This window comes from Lacerta agilis, chromosome 12 (assembly GCF_009819535.1).
Source record: "Lacerta agilis isolate rLacAgi1 chromosome 12, rLacAgi1.pri, whole genome shotgun sequence".
NCBI classification, from domain to species: domain Eukaryota; kingdom Metazoa; phylum Chordata; class Lepidosauria; order Squamata; family Lacertidae; genus Lacerta; species Lacerta agilis.
In genome coordinates, this window is record NC_046323.1 from 46,368,459 (window position 1) to 46,384,016 (window position 15,558).

Genomic DNA, 15,558 nt, shown 5'->3' on the forward strand with positions numbered 1-15,558 from the left:
CTGCCCAGGTAATGCAATCAGCAACCATTATCAGGTATCCTGGCAGACAGGATTTCTGCTATAGACTGCCTACTATGATGTAGGTATGATTTTCTGGGGGGTAGTCTGGAGGGTTGGGCAATGTCAAAAATCTTTAAAGGTTCCCATAGTGCTTTTTTCTGGGGGGGCGCAGGGGTACGCGTACCCCTAAAGAATTTGTGAATCTAAGTTTGGCCTCACTGAGGGGCAGTATTTAAATATAAGTAGGAAAATGAGAGAAGGACCCCTATTATTATTATTTTAGGAAAAAAAGCACTGGGTTCCTGCACACTTTTGTTCACACTCGGAAGGAGGGGAAGGAACTCTGTTGCAACAGAAAAATATCTGCTTTGCGATCCTGCCTTCATCCATTTGCCAAACCCCAATTTTTACATCAATCTTCTTTTTTTGTAAGCTGCCCTGAGAGCCTTTTTTGGGTGTGGGGGTGGGGGGGGAGCTGGATATGCTTATTTTAAGAAATAAACAGGAGCAGGGAAGGGGAGTTGGGATCTGGAGGCTTTGGGGATTTTTCCTTAGAGTTCATCCTCACACAGTCCTAACATATGTGGTAAGAAAATGCTATAGGCTGCAACATGCATCTTCTTCACAGGCACGCAGCAATCCCTTCCAGCAAATGTCTAAATGCCAACGAAAGGCTCAAGGATATAAACCAGCTTTAAGATGCAGCAAAGCTGTTATTTCAATGGCTGCTGTTGTGGTGTTTTTCAGGGTCCTTAATGTTGAACAACACTGATACATATAGTTGCACAGCACTCAAATATTGCAGCACATGAGAATACTGTAACAATAGATTGCCACTTTGTATAGATGTTATGTCCAGAACAATGTTGTACGTTTCTAGGAAACCTTTCTAATATGGAGAGTTCTTGAGAACATTTTGGCAGCAGTGAGTTGCCATGGGGTGGGGCAGGGATATAGATATAGATATATAGATACTGATTTGTCTTCTGCTGCTCACCTAGTGAAGGTACAGGATCAGGATTTTGTTTGTTTCATAGGTTGATTTCAACACCAGGGCTCAATCCTGGACATATGAAGAAAGAACAGGTTGAAGTGCTGGAGGGAATTCAAGAGAATATTTCCCATACTCTTTTTTTAAAAAGTGTGTATATATACCCCATACAGTCGTACTTTGCATCCCGAGTCAAACGTTTTGGCTCCCAAATGCCGTAAACCTGGAAGTGAGTGTTCCGGCTTGCGAACGTTCTTTGGAACCCAAATGTCTGACGGGGCTTCCGCGGCTTCCAGAGCTGAAGTTACTGGAGGTGACAGTAACTGAATCCATTTCAGTGAAACTCCGTCACCCTGGTTGATGACGTTTGTTGGCAGAGGGACCAAGGGAGTGTGATTCTGCTTGTTCTTCTTGACCATACTTGACCTTAGTACACGAGAGTTACCTTCTGAGCCACCACACATGCCAGTGAAACCATATATACTTGAAGTGCAATTGGAAAAGACAGCAAACACTCTGTTCCAACCCCACCCCACCCCTCTTTATGATGTTTTTGAGTCATTTCCATGTTTGGCGCAATGCACGTGTGCATGGTTGCGCACATATTTAACATGTGCAAAATGAGGATTGCCTGTAGTTAAATTCTTTCCTAAGTAAGGTGGTTCATTTTCTATTGAACCTCCAATTCGAAAACACTTTTAATTCCAAACACACTATCATTCAAATTCAATTCTGTCTGATAAGGAATTACCTGGGGCAAATTCCCATGAAAGGTGGTATAAATGCAATTTAATTTTACCTAATCTATCCATCTTTCTGTGTTGTGAAACAAGGTGGAAGTGTTTATAGAAGAAAAATTATGAAGAAAACACAATGAGGATTCAGAGAAATGGAGTCCTTAGGCAGGTAACAAAGGTACATAATGTTGGCAGATTAAAAGTCTGACAGCTATTGTTAAGATTTATCAGGAGCATCTCTATGATGCAGCTCTTTAACATTATTTTCCATAATGTTCTTGTTAAGACCTGAAAAGTCTGAAAAAGTATTGAAGGTGTAGATTTGTGCATGAATACATACTGCAAGCAACAATGTCAAATCCTACCATCAGAATAAATTATATAGTGCCCTGAAATTGTCTTTATTAAATCATTTCATTTGTGAAAGCTGTGCAGGAGTAGGAATGTTTGGAAAAGATGGAGAAGGGTCATTAAGGCAACAGTAAGATGTGTGTGTGGAGAAAATAGCCACAATAACTTTAAAGAGACCAGCAAATTTCTGTTCTCCAGAGCCAAGCTGCAAACTGAACTATGGGAGCTCATAAAGCTTATCTGCTTCCCCAATCTTTTCCACACCCACCCAATCCCTTAAACAGAGCTTTCCAAAATTTTCATGCTCAGGACACACTTTTTAGACATGCATCATTTTGCGACACAGTAATTCAGTTTTACTAGCAAACCGGAGGTTAAACTAGCCCCTTTCCAGCCCTGGGAGGACCGTGGGGAGCGTTTGCACAACACACCTACACATTGCAGCGGACACACTAACATGTCATGACACACAGTTTGAAAAGCTCTGCCCTAAGAGATTCCTGCAAACACCCACACAGACTGCAAACTAACCTTGGGGAAACTTATCTGTCCTTTCCCACACTCCAGCTTTCTCTTAGACTGCATAATTGGGTGATAGAGATGGGGGGAATGTTTTCTTCTCTTATTGCTTACCTTTGCTGCTGCTCCTTTGTTGTCTGCCTCCAATTTAAGAGAAGGGGGATGCAAAGGTTGGCAGGAGAACTGTAGTTTCCCCACTATTTTGGAAAATTCCCAAGGGAATCTTCTAAGAGGAGCTTTAGATAGCTCACCCATCTCTGGTAGTCAGTTTGTGCCAGGAAGCTAGTGGTCTGGGGTGCTCACTCACAACTGCATCACACATCCAGAAAATTCGGTGGGGAACAGATTAATAATAATAATAATAATAATAATAATATATAATATCACAAATATACATGTACATCCAGATGTGCATCAACTGCACAACTGGAACTACCATACCTTACTAGATGGAGAGAAATGCACGTAACCCAATCCAAGTAATACCACAATCTCTGCATTCTTAATTTTCCTTAAATATCATGCAGAGCTATTTACACACTCCTCTTTGAATCTTTCATAATGCAGTTAGTAAGAGAGCTAGTGGATGGTTACATTTGATCCATAGGTATGTCCAGCGCTGGTGACAGCATTTGCTCTAATTTTCTCTGAATTTATAAAATAAATGTAGGGCAGTCAACCAGTGGACGAAAATAAGCAAGTTCATGTCTGCCCCCCCCCTTTAAGGAAATGCAGCGAGCTCTGGAATCTTGGGGGAGTTCTCCCTTTTACACAAATTTAACATTAAAGTTTCTAGAGTTTTGTAATCCCAGTGGACCATATGCCACAATATAATATACATTTGATTATTTTCTTTTTGATCTTAACATTTGTAAGCCATAAATAATAGATTGCAAATGGAATTCTGGGAGTGAATTCATTTTAAGCTGAGCACTAAACTATTTGCAAATGTACTTAGGCAACAGTCCAAGAGAAACATTAAAAAATGTCAATCGGCTATTGGGAAGCAAAGTGTCACCATATGTTAGATTAGGAAATATAAATTATAAGTAATATCTGTCAGATCTACTAAGAGTAAAAGTAAGGGAAGATGTTATTAGGGGCTTATGAAAACCTCTGTTCAAACAAGACCAGACTTTCAACTGAGGGTGGCTTCACATGCTGCGTTTCATACACAGAAAGCACTTCTGTGTAGGATAATAAATCATGAAATATGAATGGGGACTGTGTGATGAATGTGACAGATAAACCCCAAAGCAACAAGCCAGCAGTGTTTGTAGAAAACAGACACCCAAGCTTTAGAAAGGTAATGAGTAAACTGCATTATTTCAAGAGCTCATCAGAATATCCACATCAGACTCTTGACCTGGAAATCCCAGCTGAGAGGGTGGGTGTAGCATAGTGCAGGCTTCCTCAACCTCGGCCCTACAGATGTTTTGAGACTACAATTCCCATCATCCCTGACCACTGGTGCTGCCAGGGCCGTCTTAGGCACATCGGCCGCCGTGGCGCGGCCATCCCTCCGGCGCCCCCGTGCCCCGGGGAGTAGTGGTGGTGGTGGGCTGCCGGGGGGGAGGGTGGCGTCCAGGGGAGAGCGCGGGGTGCGGGGCGGGGAGGTCCGGCATGCCGCCTTCGCGCCTCTCCGCCTCTGGGGCACCTCCCTCCTGTGCTGGCCGCCCCTTGGGAGGGGGAGCGGGGGATGAGGGGCGTGGCGCAGGACTCTGCGCGCCCTTCCAGCGTTCCAGTTGGGGCTCCCCACAGGGGACGGGAGGCGAGGGCTGCCGGCTCGCGGGGGGGGGCGGGTTGGTGGGGGGCCGCGCGCCAATCAGGGCGGGTGGTGGCTGGAACCGTGGGGCTTGGTGGCTCGTTGCGCCCCACTGGCCATCTGGCGGGATGCAGGGAGGGGGGAGGCCGCTGCCGGGGACGCCGGCGCCCTGGTGCCCCGCGCCAGTAGGACCAATGGATAAGACGGGCCTGGGTGCTGCTAACTAGGGATCATGGGAGTTGTAGGCCAAAAACATCTGGAGGGCCGAGGTTGAGGAAGCCTGGCATAGTGTCTCAAGGATTCTGGCAACCCTGTAACTCTGGTTGTGAAAAGAGGCCTGCTACATTCCGTTTTCCTGGGAGGACTGTCTTTTGCGTAATTAAATATATGGTCACGTACAGGTGGTTTGTTGCCATAGGTCGGACAATGATGGCCAGGTGGCGCCTTCCAGATGTTGGTTTTGTTTGACTTCAGCTCCCATCATTCCTGACCGCTGACCATTCTCCCACAGGAGGTAATGATGGCCAGCAACTAGGATGGCTTTAAGAGAGGATTAGACAAATTAATAGGATAAAGCTATCAGCAGATACTAGCTACGATGGCTGTGTTATTTCTGCATTGTTGGAGACAATAGGCCTCTGAATACTGCAGGTGGAGAAGAGTGCTGTTGCAACTCAGATCCTACTTGCTGGCTTGCCATAGGCACCTGGCTGGCCACTGTGAGAACGAGATGCTGGACTAAGTGGCCCTTCCGCCTGATCCAGTGTCGTTCTCATGTTTACTATCTGGAGTTCACCATGTTGGCTGCAACAGAAGCTAATGGTCAGAGAAGATTCTGAAAAGGGTACTGCTCTTTCTTTCCCCCTCCCCAGGCTGGAGGTGGGGTCATCAAGGATCTCTGTGTGTGAAAGAGGACAATAGACTGGTAGTGTTGGAAATTAGTCTGAAAGAGACACAGAGGCAAGAGCCCACTGCTGTGGTTTGGGAAGGGCCGTAGCTCAGTGGCAGACCATATGCCTTATGCCCAGGTAGGACTGGGAGAGAATCCTGCCTGCAATCCTGGACAGCTGCTTCATGTCAGTGTACTGCACACAATACTGAGCTAGATGAACCAATGGTCTGGCTCTGTATAAGGCATTTTCCTATGTATTAGCAGCCCCCTGGAAAGCTAAATGGGGAGCAGGATCTGGTGCAGTATTCATGCTGTGAACCCCATTCTTATGTCCAGCCTGTATATACGTATGTGTAAATGAAACTTGGCATCCCATAAATGCCTCAAGTCTCCAGTGACCTCTTTCCAGGAAAACCAACTTGCAATTTGAGATTTTGTGTTTTAGTTTGTAGGATCTGTAAAATCTATAATAAAAATATTTTTTTAAAAAAAAAAACCAACCCAGAGTGCATGCTGGAACCCCCGAAACTTCTCAACGTAATATGTGACATTATGTAAGATATGGTTATAGTTGTATTCCATGCGAAGGGAGCAGAACAATCCCAAAATATGACACCATGCAAGAAATATTAGCTCAGCCCAACAAGTTCACAAATATTTTTGACGATTGCAATAAGCCAAACTCCCTTAGTTTTTGCAGACAAGGGAAGTAGAATTTTCACCTTCACATCTTGCTTCACATGCAAAAGAGTTTCCCACAGCAGCTGATTTCTCATTAATTGCTGGCACCTGTTATAAGAAAAGAGATCAAACAGAGCTCACATAGAGATGATGAAGCAGAAGCAAGCATAAAGTCCAGTGCAATTGATTTTCTGCCTTATGTAAATTTGGGAGGAAATTGTTGTCGGATCTAACTGTCATTTTTGAGCTACTATCGTCCATTATAAAATGAAGGGTTGCTTTTTTGAACGGAGAACTGCTGAGTTTAATGTGGCGTTTTATCTTTTGTTTGTTTTGATCCATCAATATATTAATGGGCTTTGAACACCAAATGCATTTTAACACATTAGCCATTACAAAGCTAAGCCTTCTTCCATAAGTTATACAGAAACTCACAGGTAAACTTTTGAAATTATGAAATCAAAGGAGAGCCTACAACACCAACATGTGGGTTCTTCTTCCTCTTGTTCTTGCAGTTTGATTCTATTTAGAGCTTTTATAAATGCCATCTTGTTTAGTCTCTTAACAGGCTCTGTTATCCTTCTCACAGTACACAAAGCTAAGATGAACTTTGGGAGCAAAAAGATGAAGGGGAGGAAAAATTACCAGCCAACTGAGAAAAAAATAGGACATTTACTCATCTCAGATTCCATCTATAATATAGTATAATCATCTCAGATTCCACCTATAATACAGAATTTAAAATATGTATTTACAGTGCAATCCTAATTGTGTGCGCTCAAAAGTAAGCCCTATTAAATTCAGTGAGGTTTACTTTCCGATAGGTGGGGCTAGGCAGCCTTATTTAAGATATTGTTGCACACCACTCCAGCCTATTATTATTATTATTATTATTATTATTATTATTAGTTGCCTCAACCATTCTGGGCAGCTTCCAGCATATATAAAAACATAATAAACATTAAACATTCAAAAGCTTCCTTACACAGGTATGCCTTCAGATGTCTTCAAAAGATTCCAGCTTACCCAAGGTTCATGTTTCCTTCTGGAAAATGAGGTGCAGTGGAGACTGTAGTGTTTTATTATATGTGGTTTATTTACATATACAGTGGTACCTCCGGTTACGAAAACTTCGGGATGTGTAAGCGGCAAACCCAGAAGTATTTTTCCGGGTTTTTGCCGCGCACGCATGCGCAGAAGCAGTCTCTCTGGTTGCGAAAACCTCAGGATCCGGCCGGACCTCCGGAACGGATCCCATCCGCAACCGGAGGTACCACTGTATATACAACCTGATCCTACGATGGAGGAGCTCATAGCAATGACACCGCGAGAAGTTCTCCCATAGCCGCAGCAGCCTTGGATTCAGAAAAGACACCAGCCACGGTTCAGCCTCTCTCCAGCTTGCTGTGTTTATGGACTGCCCCTATTTTCCTCCAGCCCACATCATCCCCAACTGTAATCTTAAACTCTCTGCTATCTCAGAGCTCAGGGAGGGGCTCCACCGATTTGCTGGCTGGCACAGAGTCTTTGCCCATCTCCCTGTGTTTGTTCTTTGTTAATGGCTCTTCAGGCGATCTGCTGAACATAATAATAATAATAATAATAATATAATAAATTTTATTTATACCCCACCCTTCCCCGCCAAACTGGACTCAGGGCAGCTAACACCAATAAAATCACAACAAAAACATAAAACAATTCATTAAAATACAGATTAAAATACAATTTAAAATTAAATATAAACTGCAGCCTCATTTTTAAGTAGCCCACCAATCACACCAAAAGAATGAAACATCAGGGTTAAACTGAAACCAACCCAAAGGCTAGGTGGAACAGCTCCGTCTTGCAGGCCCTGCGGAAAGATGCCAAATCCCGCAGGGCCCTGGTCTCTTGTGCCAGACTGTTCCACCAAGTCGGGGCCAGTACTGAGAAGGCCCTGGCCCTAGTTGAAGCCAACCTAGCATCCTTGTGGCTCGGGACCTCCAACAAATTATTAAGAGTCTGGCTTCCAGTTTAATTCTCCACATGTTGATTAAATTCTAACACCTACCAAATCCAGGAATTATGGGTGCCTGGCACTCACAGACTCATTAAAAAAAATTGTATTATTCACATCCTGCTTTTCAGTCAAACCTCACAAAGCAGTTTATGAAGAAATATTAAAACAACTCACATTGATTAAAACTATATAATAAAAGAGCCAAGACAACCTAGGTGGGGGAATGGACTATTTGAAACTTGGGCTGTGTAAATACTATGCCTTTAAAGCTCCTTCCCACAAAGAATTCTGGGCAGTACATACCCCTCACAGAGTTACAATTCCCCGCAACCCTTCACAAACTACAGTGCCCAGAAATCTTTGAAGGAAGGAATGTGTTTTTAAAGGTATAGTGTGTACACACCGTAGATTTCTCATCTGGACAACATGCGGCAATTGTGGGAGGGAGAAGCCATCTCACCTGGAACTTTTGGTGTCATTCCCATCTTTTTGCTGTCATTTCCATCTTTCTCTCTTTCCCTTCAAGGCAAAATGGTTCTCAGAAAGCCCTACACTGGCAGTTGCAGGATGGAGAGGCCATCTTCCACATGTTAACAGGTTCCCCTAGAATATTGTATTAAGTGGCAAACACATTCCAGCATTAGGTCCAATCTTAATATATCCCAGAGGGTCTGGGGCAACCCAGTCAGATGGGCAGGGTACAAGTAAAATAATATTAAAGTTAATAAACATGTAAACATGGGCCACTTCCTCCATGATGCAGAGGTAAAAAATATATATGAAAGGGTAGATCATACACCATGTATTCACACCAGCCTTTGGTGGAGAAAAATAGGCATGCCTGCGCATAGGACTGCAGCAATAATGTAAAAGAACTAAGCCACACTTGACACAGTGAATGTAAATACACACAGGTCCACACAACAAGGTGATTCATACTAGGGCAGTGAGCATGTGAAAATAAACGCCCATTGGTTCGTGAGGAGGCATTTGGTCCATTTCTCCCCAGCTCCTGCAGGTATCGCCAGCTGGCTTCCACTTTGGATTTGCCGCATTGAAGGTAAACAGATCAGAAGGTGGAGTGAATTCAACGGCTGATACTTCAGGGAGCTAGAACAGTCTCATGCCATATAAATCAGGGGTGGGCAGATGTGTTGAACCAAAGATGAATGTTCCAGGAGCTTTGCGAACGCCATCTTGGCAGTCAAGATAACCCCACAATTAATTGGTAGTTGTTGTAGCGATGAGCTCGTACGTGATTATATTCACTTGCTTTGATATAAGCTAATTGGTGTGCTTTGATGTTATCCTTATCTGTGGGCTTGGGGTGCTGGGATCTGAGCCCAGAAAGGGGAGCTATCTGTAAGGTTTGGGTATTTGTCACCTGTGCCCTCATCTAGTCAAGTGGAATGACAGGTGCTGCTTTGTGTATAAAAAATGGATGCACGTTTGCTTGGGCATGGACAAGCCATCTCCTTGCTGCAGTGCCCACCCTTTGCCAGCAAAGACTAGGCAACCTGGCAGGCTTTTTTAATATGTCTTTAATAAAACACTAGAACTGGACATTCTGCTGTTTTTGGCATCCTTCTTTGGTATCCCTGCACCCAACTGCTCCCACACGCCCCCCTTTGGGTCTACGGTTCAGAACCGCAGACTTCAGACTTGTCAGATGTGCTTTGTTTAAACCACAGAGCCAGGTGCAAAAGACATATCGTTGAGAATTAAAGAATAGGGTGTCTCTGAGCACACTGGAAGCCTAGGAATTTGTTTGCAATAGCAGAACTGAAGTCCTTTCACACAAAAGCCAATTCCTGGGCAAACACATGACTTCCCTCAAAAAACCCTGGGCACTGTTGCAGCTTATTAAAGGTGCTGGGAATTATAGTTCTGTGAAGGGTAAACTACTGTTCCTAGGCTTCTCTGTGGGGCATCCATATGCTCTCAACAACCTCGTTTCACTGAAATGATTCCAGTAGCCTGAAAAGTCGTTTCTGCCATTAAAGAATTGTGAGTCATACATTTACAGTATCTCATGCTATGAAAGGCATACTTACCCAGAAGTGTTAAAGGGGCTCCCTTGTTGCTGCCTGTAGTGCAAAGCTTCACTTTCATCAGGCTTCTCATCACAAACGACCCACATTTGCTGTGTGTGACTCATGGAAACAAGTGTCCCTCTTGGCCTGAGCTTGCGGGGAATGACATGTAATCAGAAAATGAGCAGGGGGGGAAATTCACAGGCAGCTCCTTCTGCCCTCAGGCTGCTATTCAACTTTAAACATTCCCTTCTTAAAGCACAGCCCACATATGCCTTCCTTATACAGCATAAACTGGCCTGCGGGGTGCTGACTTGAGCTAACTAAACATACTACTCATTTCCTAGTATGAAGAACAACCTGGCGAGTGGGGGGGGGGGAGATGTGAGCACCTATCAAGGATGCGGGGGGCATTATTACAGTTTAAGTTGTACTGAGTGCAACCTGCAGGAGCTGTTATAACACAGGCAGCACTGACAGTCAGGTTGTGTATCCACAGCAGTGACCAGAAGAGGAATGACTGCTGTGAGGAGCACAGACAGAAGAAACTCCATGGTGCATCTGCAGCAGTACAGCAGTTCATCTGCCCCAGCTGCAGCAAAACATGTCTCTCCTGTATCAGTCTCTACAGCCACAGCAGGTGCTGTCTCCCGAGACAGATGAATGTCAACATGCCGAGACTTTGCGCAAAGGAGCGTGCCAATCTGAACTTTTCTGGAAATTACTGTAGACCATGGCATGAGTTGTCTTTGTCCATGGAGTTTTCTTGGCAGGGATACTGGAGTGGCTTGCCAGTTCCTTCTCCAGGTGGATCACGTTTGGTCCAAACTCTCCACTATGACCTGTCCATCTTGACCTGTCCATAGCTTCCCTGAGTAATTCAAGCCCCTTCGCCACGGCAAGGCAGTGATCCATGAAGGGGATCCTAGACAGCATCTTAAAAAGCAAACCTAGACAGCATCTTAAAAAGCAAAGACATCACCTTGCCGACAAAGGTCTGTATAGTTAAAGCTATGGTTTTCCCAGTAGTAATGTACGGAAGTAAGAGTAGGACCATAAAGAAGGCTGATCGCCGAAGAATTGATGCTTTTGAATTATGGTGCTGGAGGAGACTCTTGAGAGTCCCATGGACTGCAAGAAGATCAAACCTATCCATTCTTAAAGAAATCAGCCCTGAGTGCTCACTAGAAGGACAGATCCTGAAGTTGAGGCTCCAGTACTTTGGCCACCTCATGAGAAGAGAAGACTCCCTGGAAAAGACCCTGATGTTGGGAAATATGGAGGGCACAAGGAGAAGGGGACGACAGAGGATGAGATGGTTGGACAGTGTTCTCGAAGCAACTAGCATGAGTTTGGCCAAACTACGGGAGGCAGGATAGGTGTGCCTGGCGTGCTCTGGTCCATGGGATCACAAAGAGTCGGACACGACTGAACAACTGAACAAATGGCATGAGTAAGAAGACTGGCATAACTTAATATGACAGGAGAGACCTTACATTATGAACTTCCTTGAACCCTGGTACCTGCTGTAAAACCAGGCCTGAGATCCGCTATCAGGGATTGTCTAACATCTTCCAAAAGCATTCATTTCCCAGGGTGGTGAAGGCCAGGGCAAGCTGATTGTGCTTTATTTATTTATTCAAAGCATTTGCTCCCGTTCTTTGGCCAAAAAGGTTCCCAGAGCAGCTTACATACAATCAAAACAAGGCAGTCCCTACCCGCAGGCTCACAATCTAAAAAAAATAAAATAAAAAATGACACACAAGGGGGAAAGGATAATAAAAATCAAAACCCGGGCACCAGTTTCTAAACAGTTATTCCTGTAATGACCAGCTGGCACAGTTCAGGGGCAGGAAGTGCCTGATGGAGCTGGGCCTCCAGCAAAGCTAATGAAATGTACCTTCTGCTTCCTATCTCTCCCACTGAGAAGACAGGCAGCCTGATGGAATGGCTGGCCCCAGGTGTCAGTTCAGGGAAGAGCAGGCCTAATGGAGAGACGTACTTCCCCACTGGCGAAGTCAAAATCTCTGCATCAATACATATAGCTGCAAACAGGCTCTGCATATTTTCGTTGGGATAACATGAATATAATATACCTGTGTTTGGGGGGAACATGGAGGTTCTCCATACACAAGAACCAACCCAGGTTTAAGTAATGAATGGCTTAGGACTCATGACTGTCTGATGTTGGATGTTTTTCATCCTCTTGCATATGCCCCATGAGAAAGGCTGCTGTCGATAGCTAAAGAAGTGCTCTTTTTCTTTCTCTTTTTCTCACATGGTTTAAAGAGCAATAGACATTTAAAATGCCAGTTAATTAAACTGGCATCTGGGTGAGCAGCCATAGAAATAGGAGATTGCCACTCTTCTCGCCTTTTCCTATATCTGCACTAAGAGATCTTATGCAAACAAGCTGCTTCAATTTGCCATCTTTCTTTTACGCTTTATGGTTGATTAGTCTGAGCCGTTTTGGCTGGTTTCCACTGTGCCATTCTTCATGCATTATGTTTTGACTGCGGCTTGTAGCTTTATCTTTCTAGCAATCCAATCTCGTCTCAGTCGCATCATAGTGCAGATGGACAGCATAACACGGCCTTACATTGATTCAGACTCTTGTCCATCCTGTTCCTGATGCTTGAAATCCTTTCACTGGAGGTGCACTCTGGGGCGTGGGGGAAGTTTGAACCTGGAACATTTCTGCATGCAATGCATGTACTCTACCTACTGCTTTATAACATCTCCTTTCTATCGCATCTTAAAACAAAGTTGGTTCCAGTGGAGCTGCAGTACTGCACAGAATGGAGGGGAAATCCCAGATTATACAAACACTTCACATTATATGGAGAGAACTTGCCTAAATTAGATTAAATATACACTTCTGCCCTTTCCTTTCCAAATTTTCCATTTAGTAATGATGGCTAGAAACTTCTTTAAAGAATGGATACTTGTGATTTTACAGATTCAGCTGCATGCCAGGTTCCGTATTATTCACAGCTGGGAAAGAGCTCTAGCTCAACGCTAGAGAACATGTTTCACACATGGAGGCTGCTATATTCAATCTCTGGCTTCTCCAGGAGGGCTAAGACTCGTCTTGGACAACATGGACAGCCCCTGCCAGGCAGTTTAAAAATTACTTAGCTAGGCATACCCAGTACAAGAGTTTCCTGTGTTTCTAGATTTCTACCCCACCACCCCCATGGTCCTTGCTCTCTCCTTCTTTACAGAAGAGCTGTAGCTCAGTGGTAGAGCATTTGCCTTGCATGCAGAAAGTCCAAGTTTCTATCCCCTGCATCTCCAGGTACCAGCCACCTAGCAGAGGATATGGATGCTACAGATAATTCTAACTGCTTGTCAAATCTGTCGGCTTTGAGCGCCTCCCATCTGAGTAACAGCAGGGATCATCATTCCATATGGGTTACCTCTGTTAGTGTTAAGGGTCATCTAACCAAGGTGGGGAATGGAGGTGTTGCGTAGCAACTAGGCAGAGTGGCATGATGTTCATGAAGGTAACATGCACTCTGACTGGCTGGCTGTGTAGTTCTGCAGGAATCTTCTCCTCTGTATGTTTGGTTGAATGCCTCCCTGATATTTACAAGGCCTTAAGTAAGAATGACAAAAAAACAACAACTTTCTCCTCAAATTACAATTTTCATTCAGTTTCAGCAGAGTGTTTTCAGCATTTTCTTTCCTCTGCTTTATTTAAGATACTTTGCTAATTGAGGGGTGGGGCTGAAGATGCAGAACCTGAGGTAAAGCTATTCCCATCACTGTCCCAGGAATGGCTACTCCTGATCAATTTGTCTTTTATCAAAGGCATAGGAGCAGGCTCAGTAAAACAGGAAATCCTATTAATCACACCTAGGATTCCCTCTCAAAAATAAAATCTTATATATGCCTAATGCCCTGTGTTCAAAATTGCAGCTGGAAATCTGATTGTACAGGAGCTGTTTATTTCAGGGGAAATTGCACAAACTGTCACACACAGAGAGAAAATAGAAATATCTCCTTCCCTGTACAATAGTCCATGGAGTGATTGCTTTGGTTCTTGCAGTTCCTCTGCTAGACAAAGGTAATTGTATCTTTGTTCAATTACCTTAGTAATTTAATGTATGCTCTCTCCTGGGATATTAAGAGGATTAATTCACTCTTATTTGCAAAGTGCTTAAGGATCCTGCCATGGAATGCACCATGAATGCAATTGAAGGGAAAGTGTGTCTTTATAAGCGACAAGAGAAATACAAAATATAATTGATTCCACCCCCACCCAAGTTCTGGTCAGGCTCTTGCCTTGCTGCTATTCAACATTTCAGGGGTTTTACTTGTTCACACTAAGGCTCCCCTTGCAACAAGTTTTAATTCTAAACATTTGAATACAGTATGTCCGCAACTTACATGGGGATTATGTTCTGGGGATCACACCTAAAGCCAAGTCTCAAAACCATTGGGTTCAATAGTGAGTGAGAGTGCCATAAGTCATTTTTCTGGTGGCAGCGGCTTTTTTTCTTTTCTTCTGCCACACACCTAAAACGGAATGCACAAAAATTAAATGTGTGTAAGTTACTGTATGCACCTAAAATTGAAATCTTACACGTAGTTACTTATCCCATTGTGTTCAACAGGTTTTACACCTCATAAGTTTGCTTAAAATGGTTTTTGGCCAAAATCCTAACGTCTAATCAGAAGTACAGTAAATGCTACTGAATCCAGTGGATCTTACAGGTAAAGGTAAAAGGACACCTGACCATTAGGTCCAGTCACGGAAGACTCTGGGGTTGCGGCGCTCATCTAGCTTTACTGGCCGAGGGAGCCGTTGTACAGCTTCCAAGTCATGTGGCCAGCATGACTAAGCCGCTTCTGGCGAATCAGAGCAGCGCAGGGAAACACCATTTACCTTCCGGCCAGAGCAGTACCTATTTATCTACTTGCACTCTGATGTGCTTTTGAACTGCTAGGTGGGCAGGAGCTGGGACTGAGCAACGGGAGCTCACCCCGTCGCGGGGATTCGAACCGCCGACCTTCTGAAGGTTAACCCTAGGCTCTGTCGTTTAGACCACAGCGCCACCCACGTCCCTCCCAGTGGATCTTAAAGGTAAAGGTAAAGGGACCCCTGACCATCAGGTCCAGTCGTGTCCGACTCTGGGGTTGCGGCGCTCATCTCGCTCTATAGGCCGAGGGAGCCGGCGTTTGTCCACAGACAGCTTCCGGGTCATGTGGCCAGCATGACAAAGCCACTTCTGGCGAACCAGAGCAGCGCACGGAAACGCCGTTTACCTTCCCGCCGGAGCGGTCCCTATTTATCTACTTGCACTTTGACGTGCTTTCAAACTGCTAGGTGGGCAGGAGCTGGGACCAAGCAACGGGAGCTCACCCCGTGGCAGGGATTCGAACCGCCGACCTTCTGATCAGCAAGCCCTAGACTCTGTGGTTTAACCCATCTTACTCCCGGGTAAATAAGTGGAGGCTAAGACTTGTTCGTATAGTAAGCCCCAACGAACACAGTGATTTCCAAGCAAACACGCGAAGGATTTCACTGTCAGGCTACTGAATTCAGGCTACTCGTGAGTAAACGCGCCTGGAACTGCGGGGCACG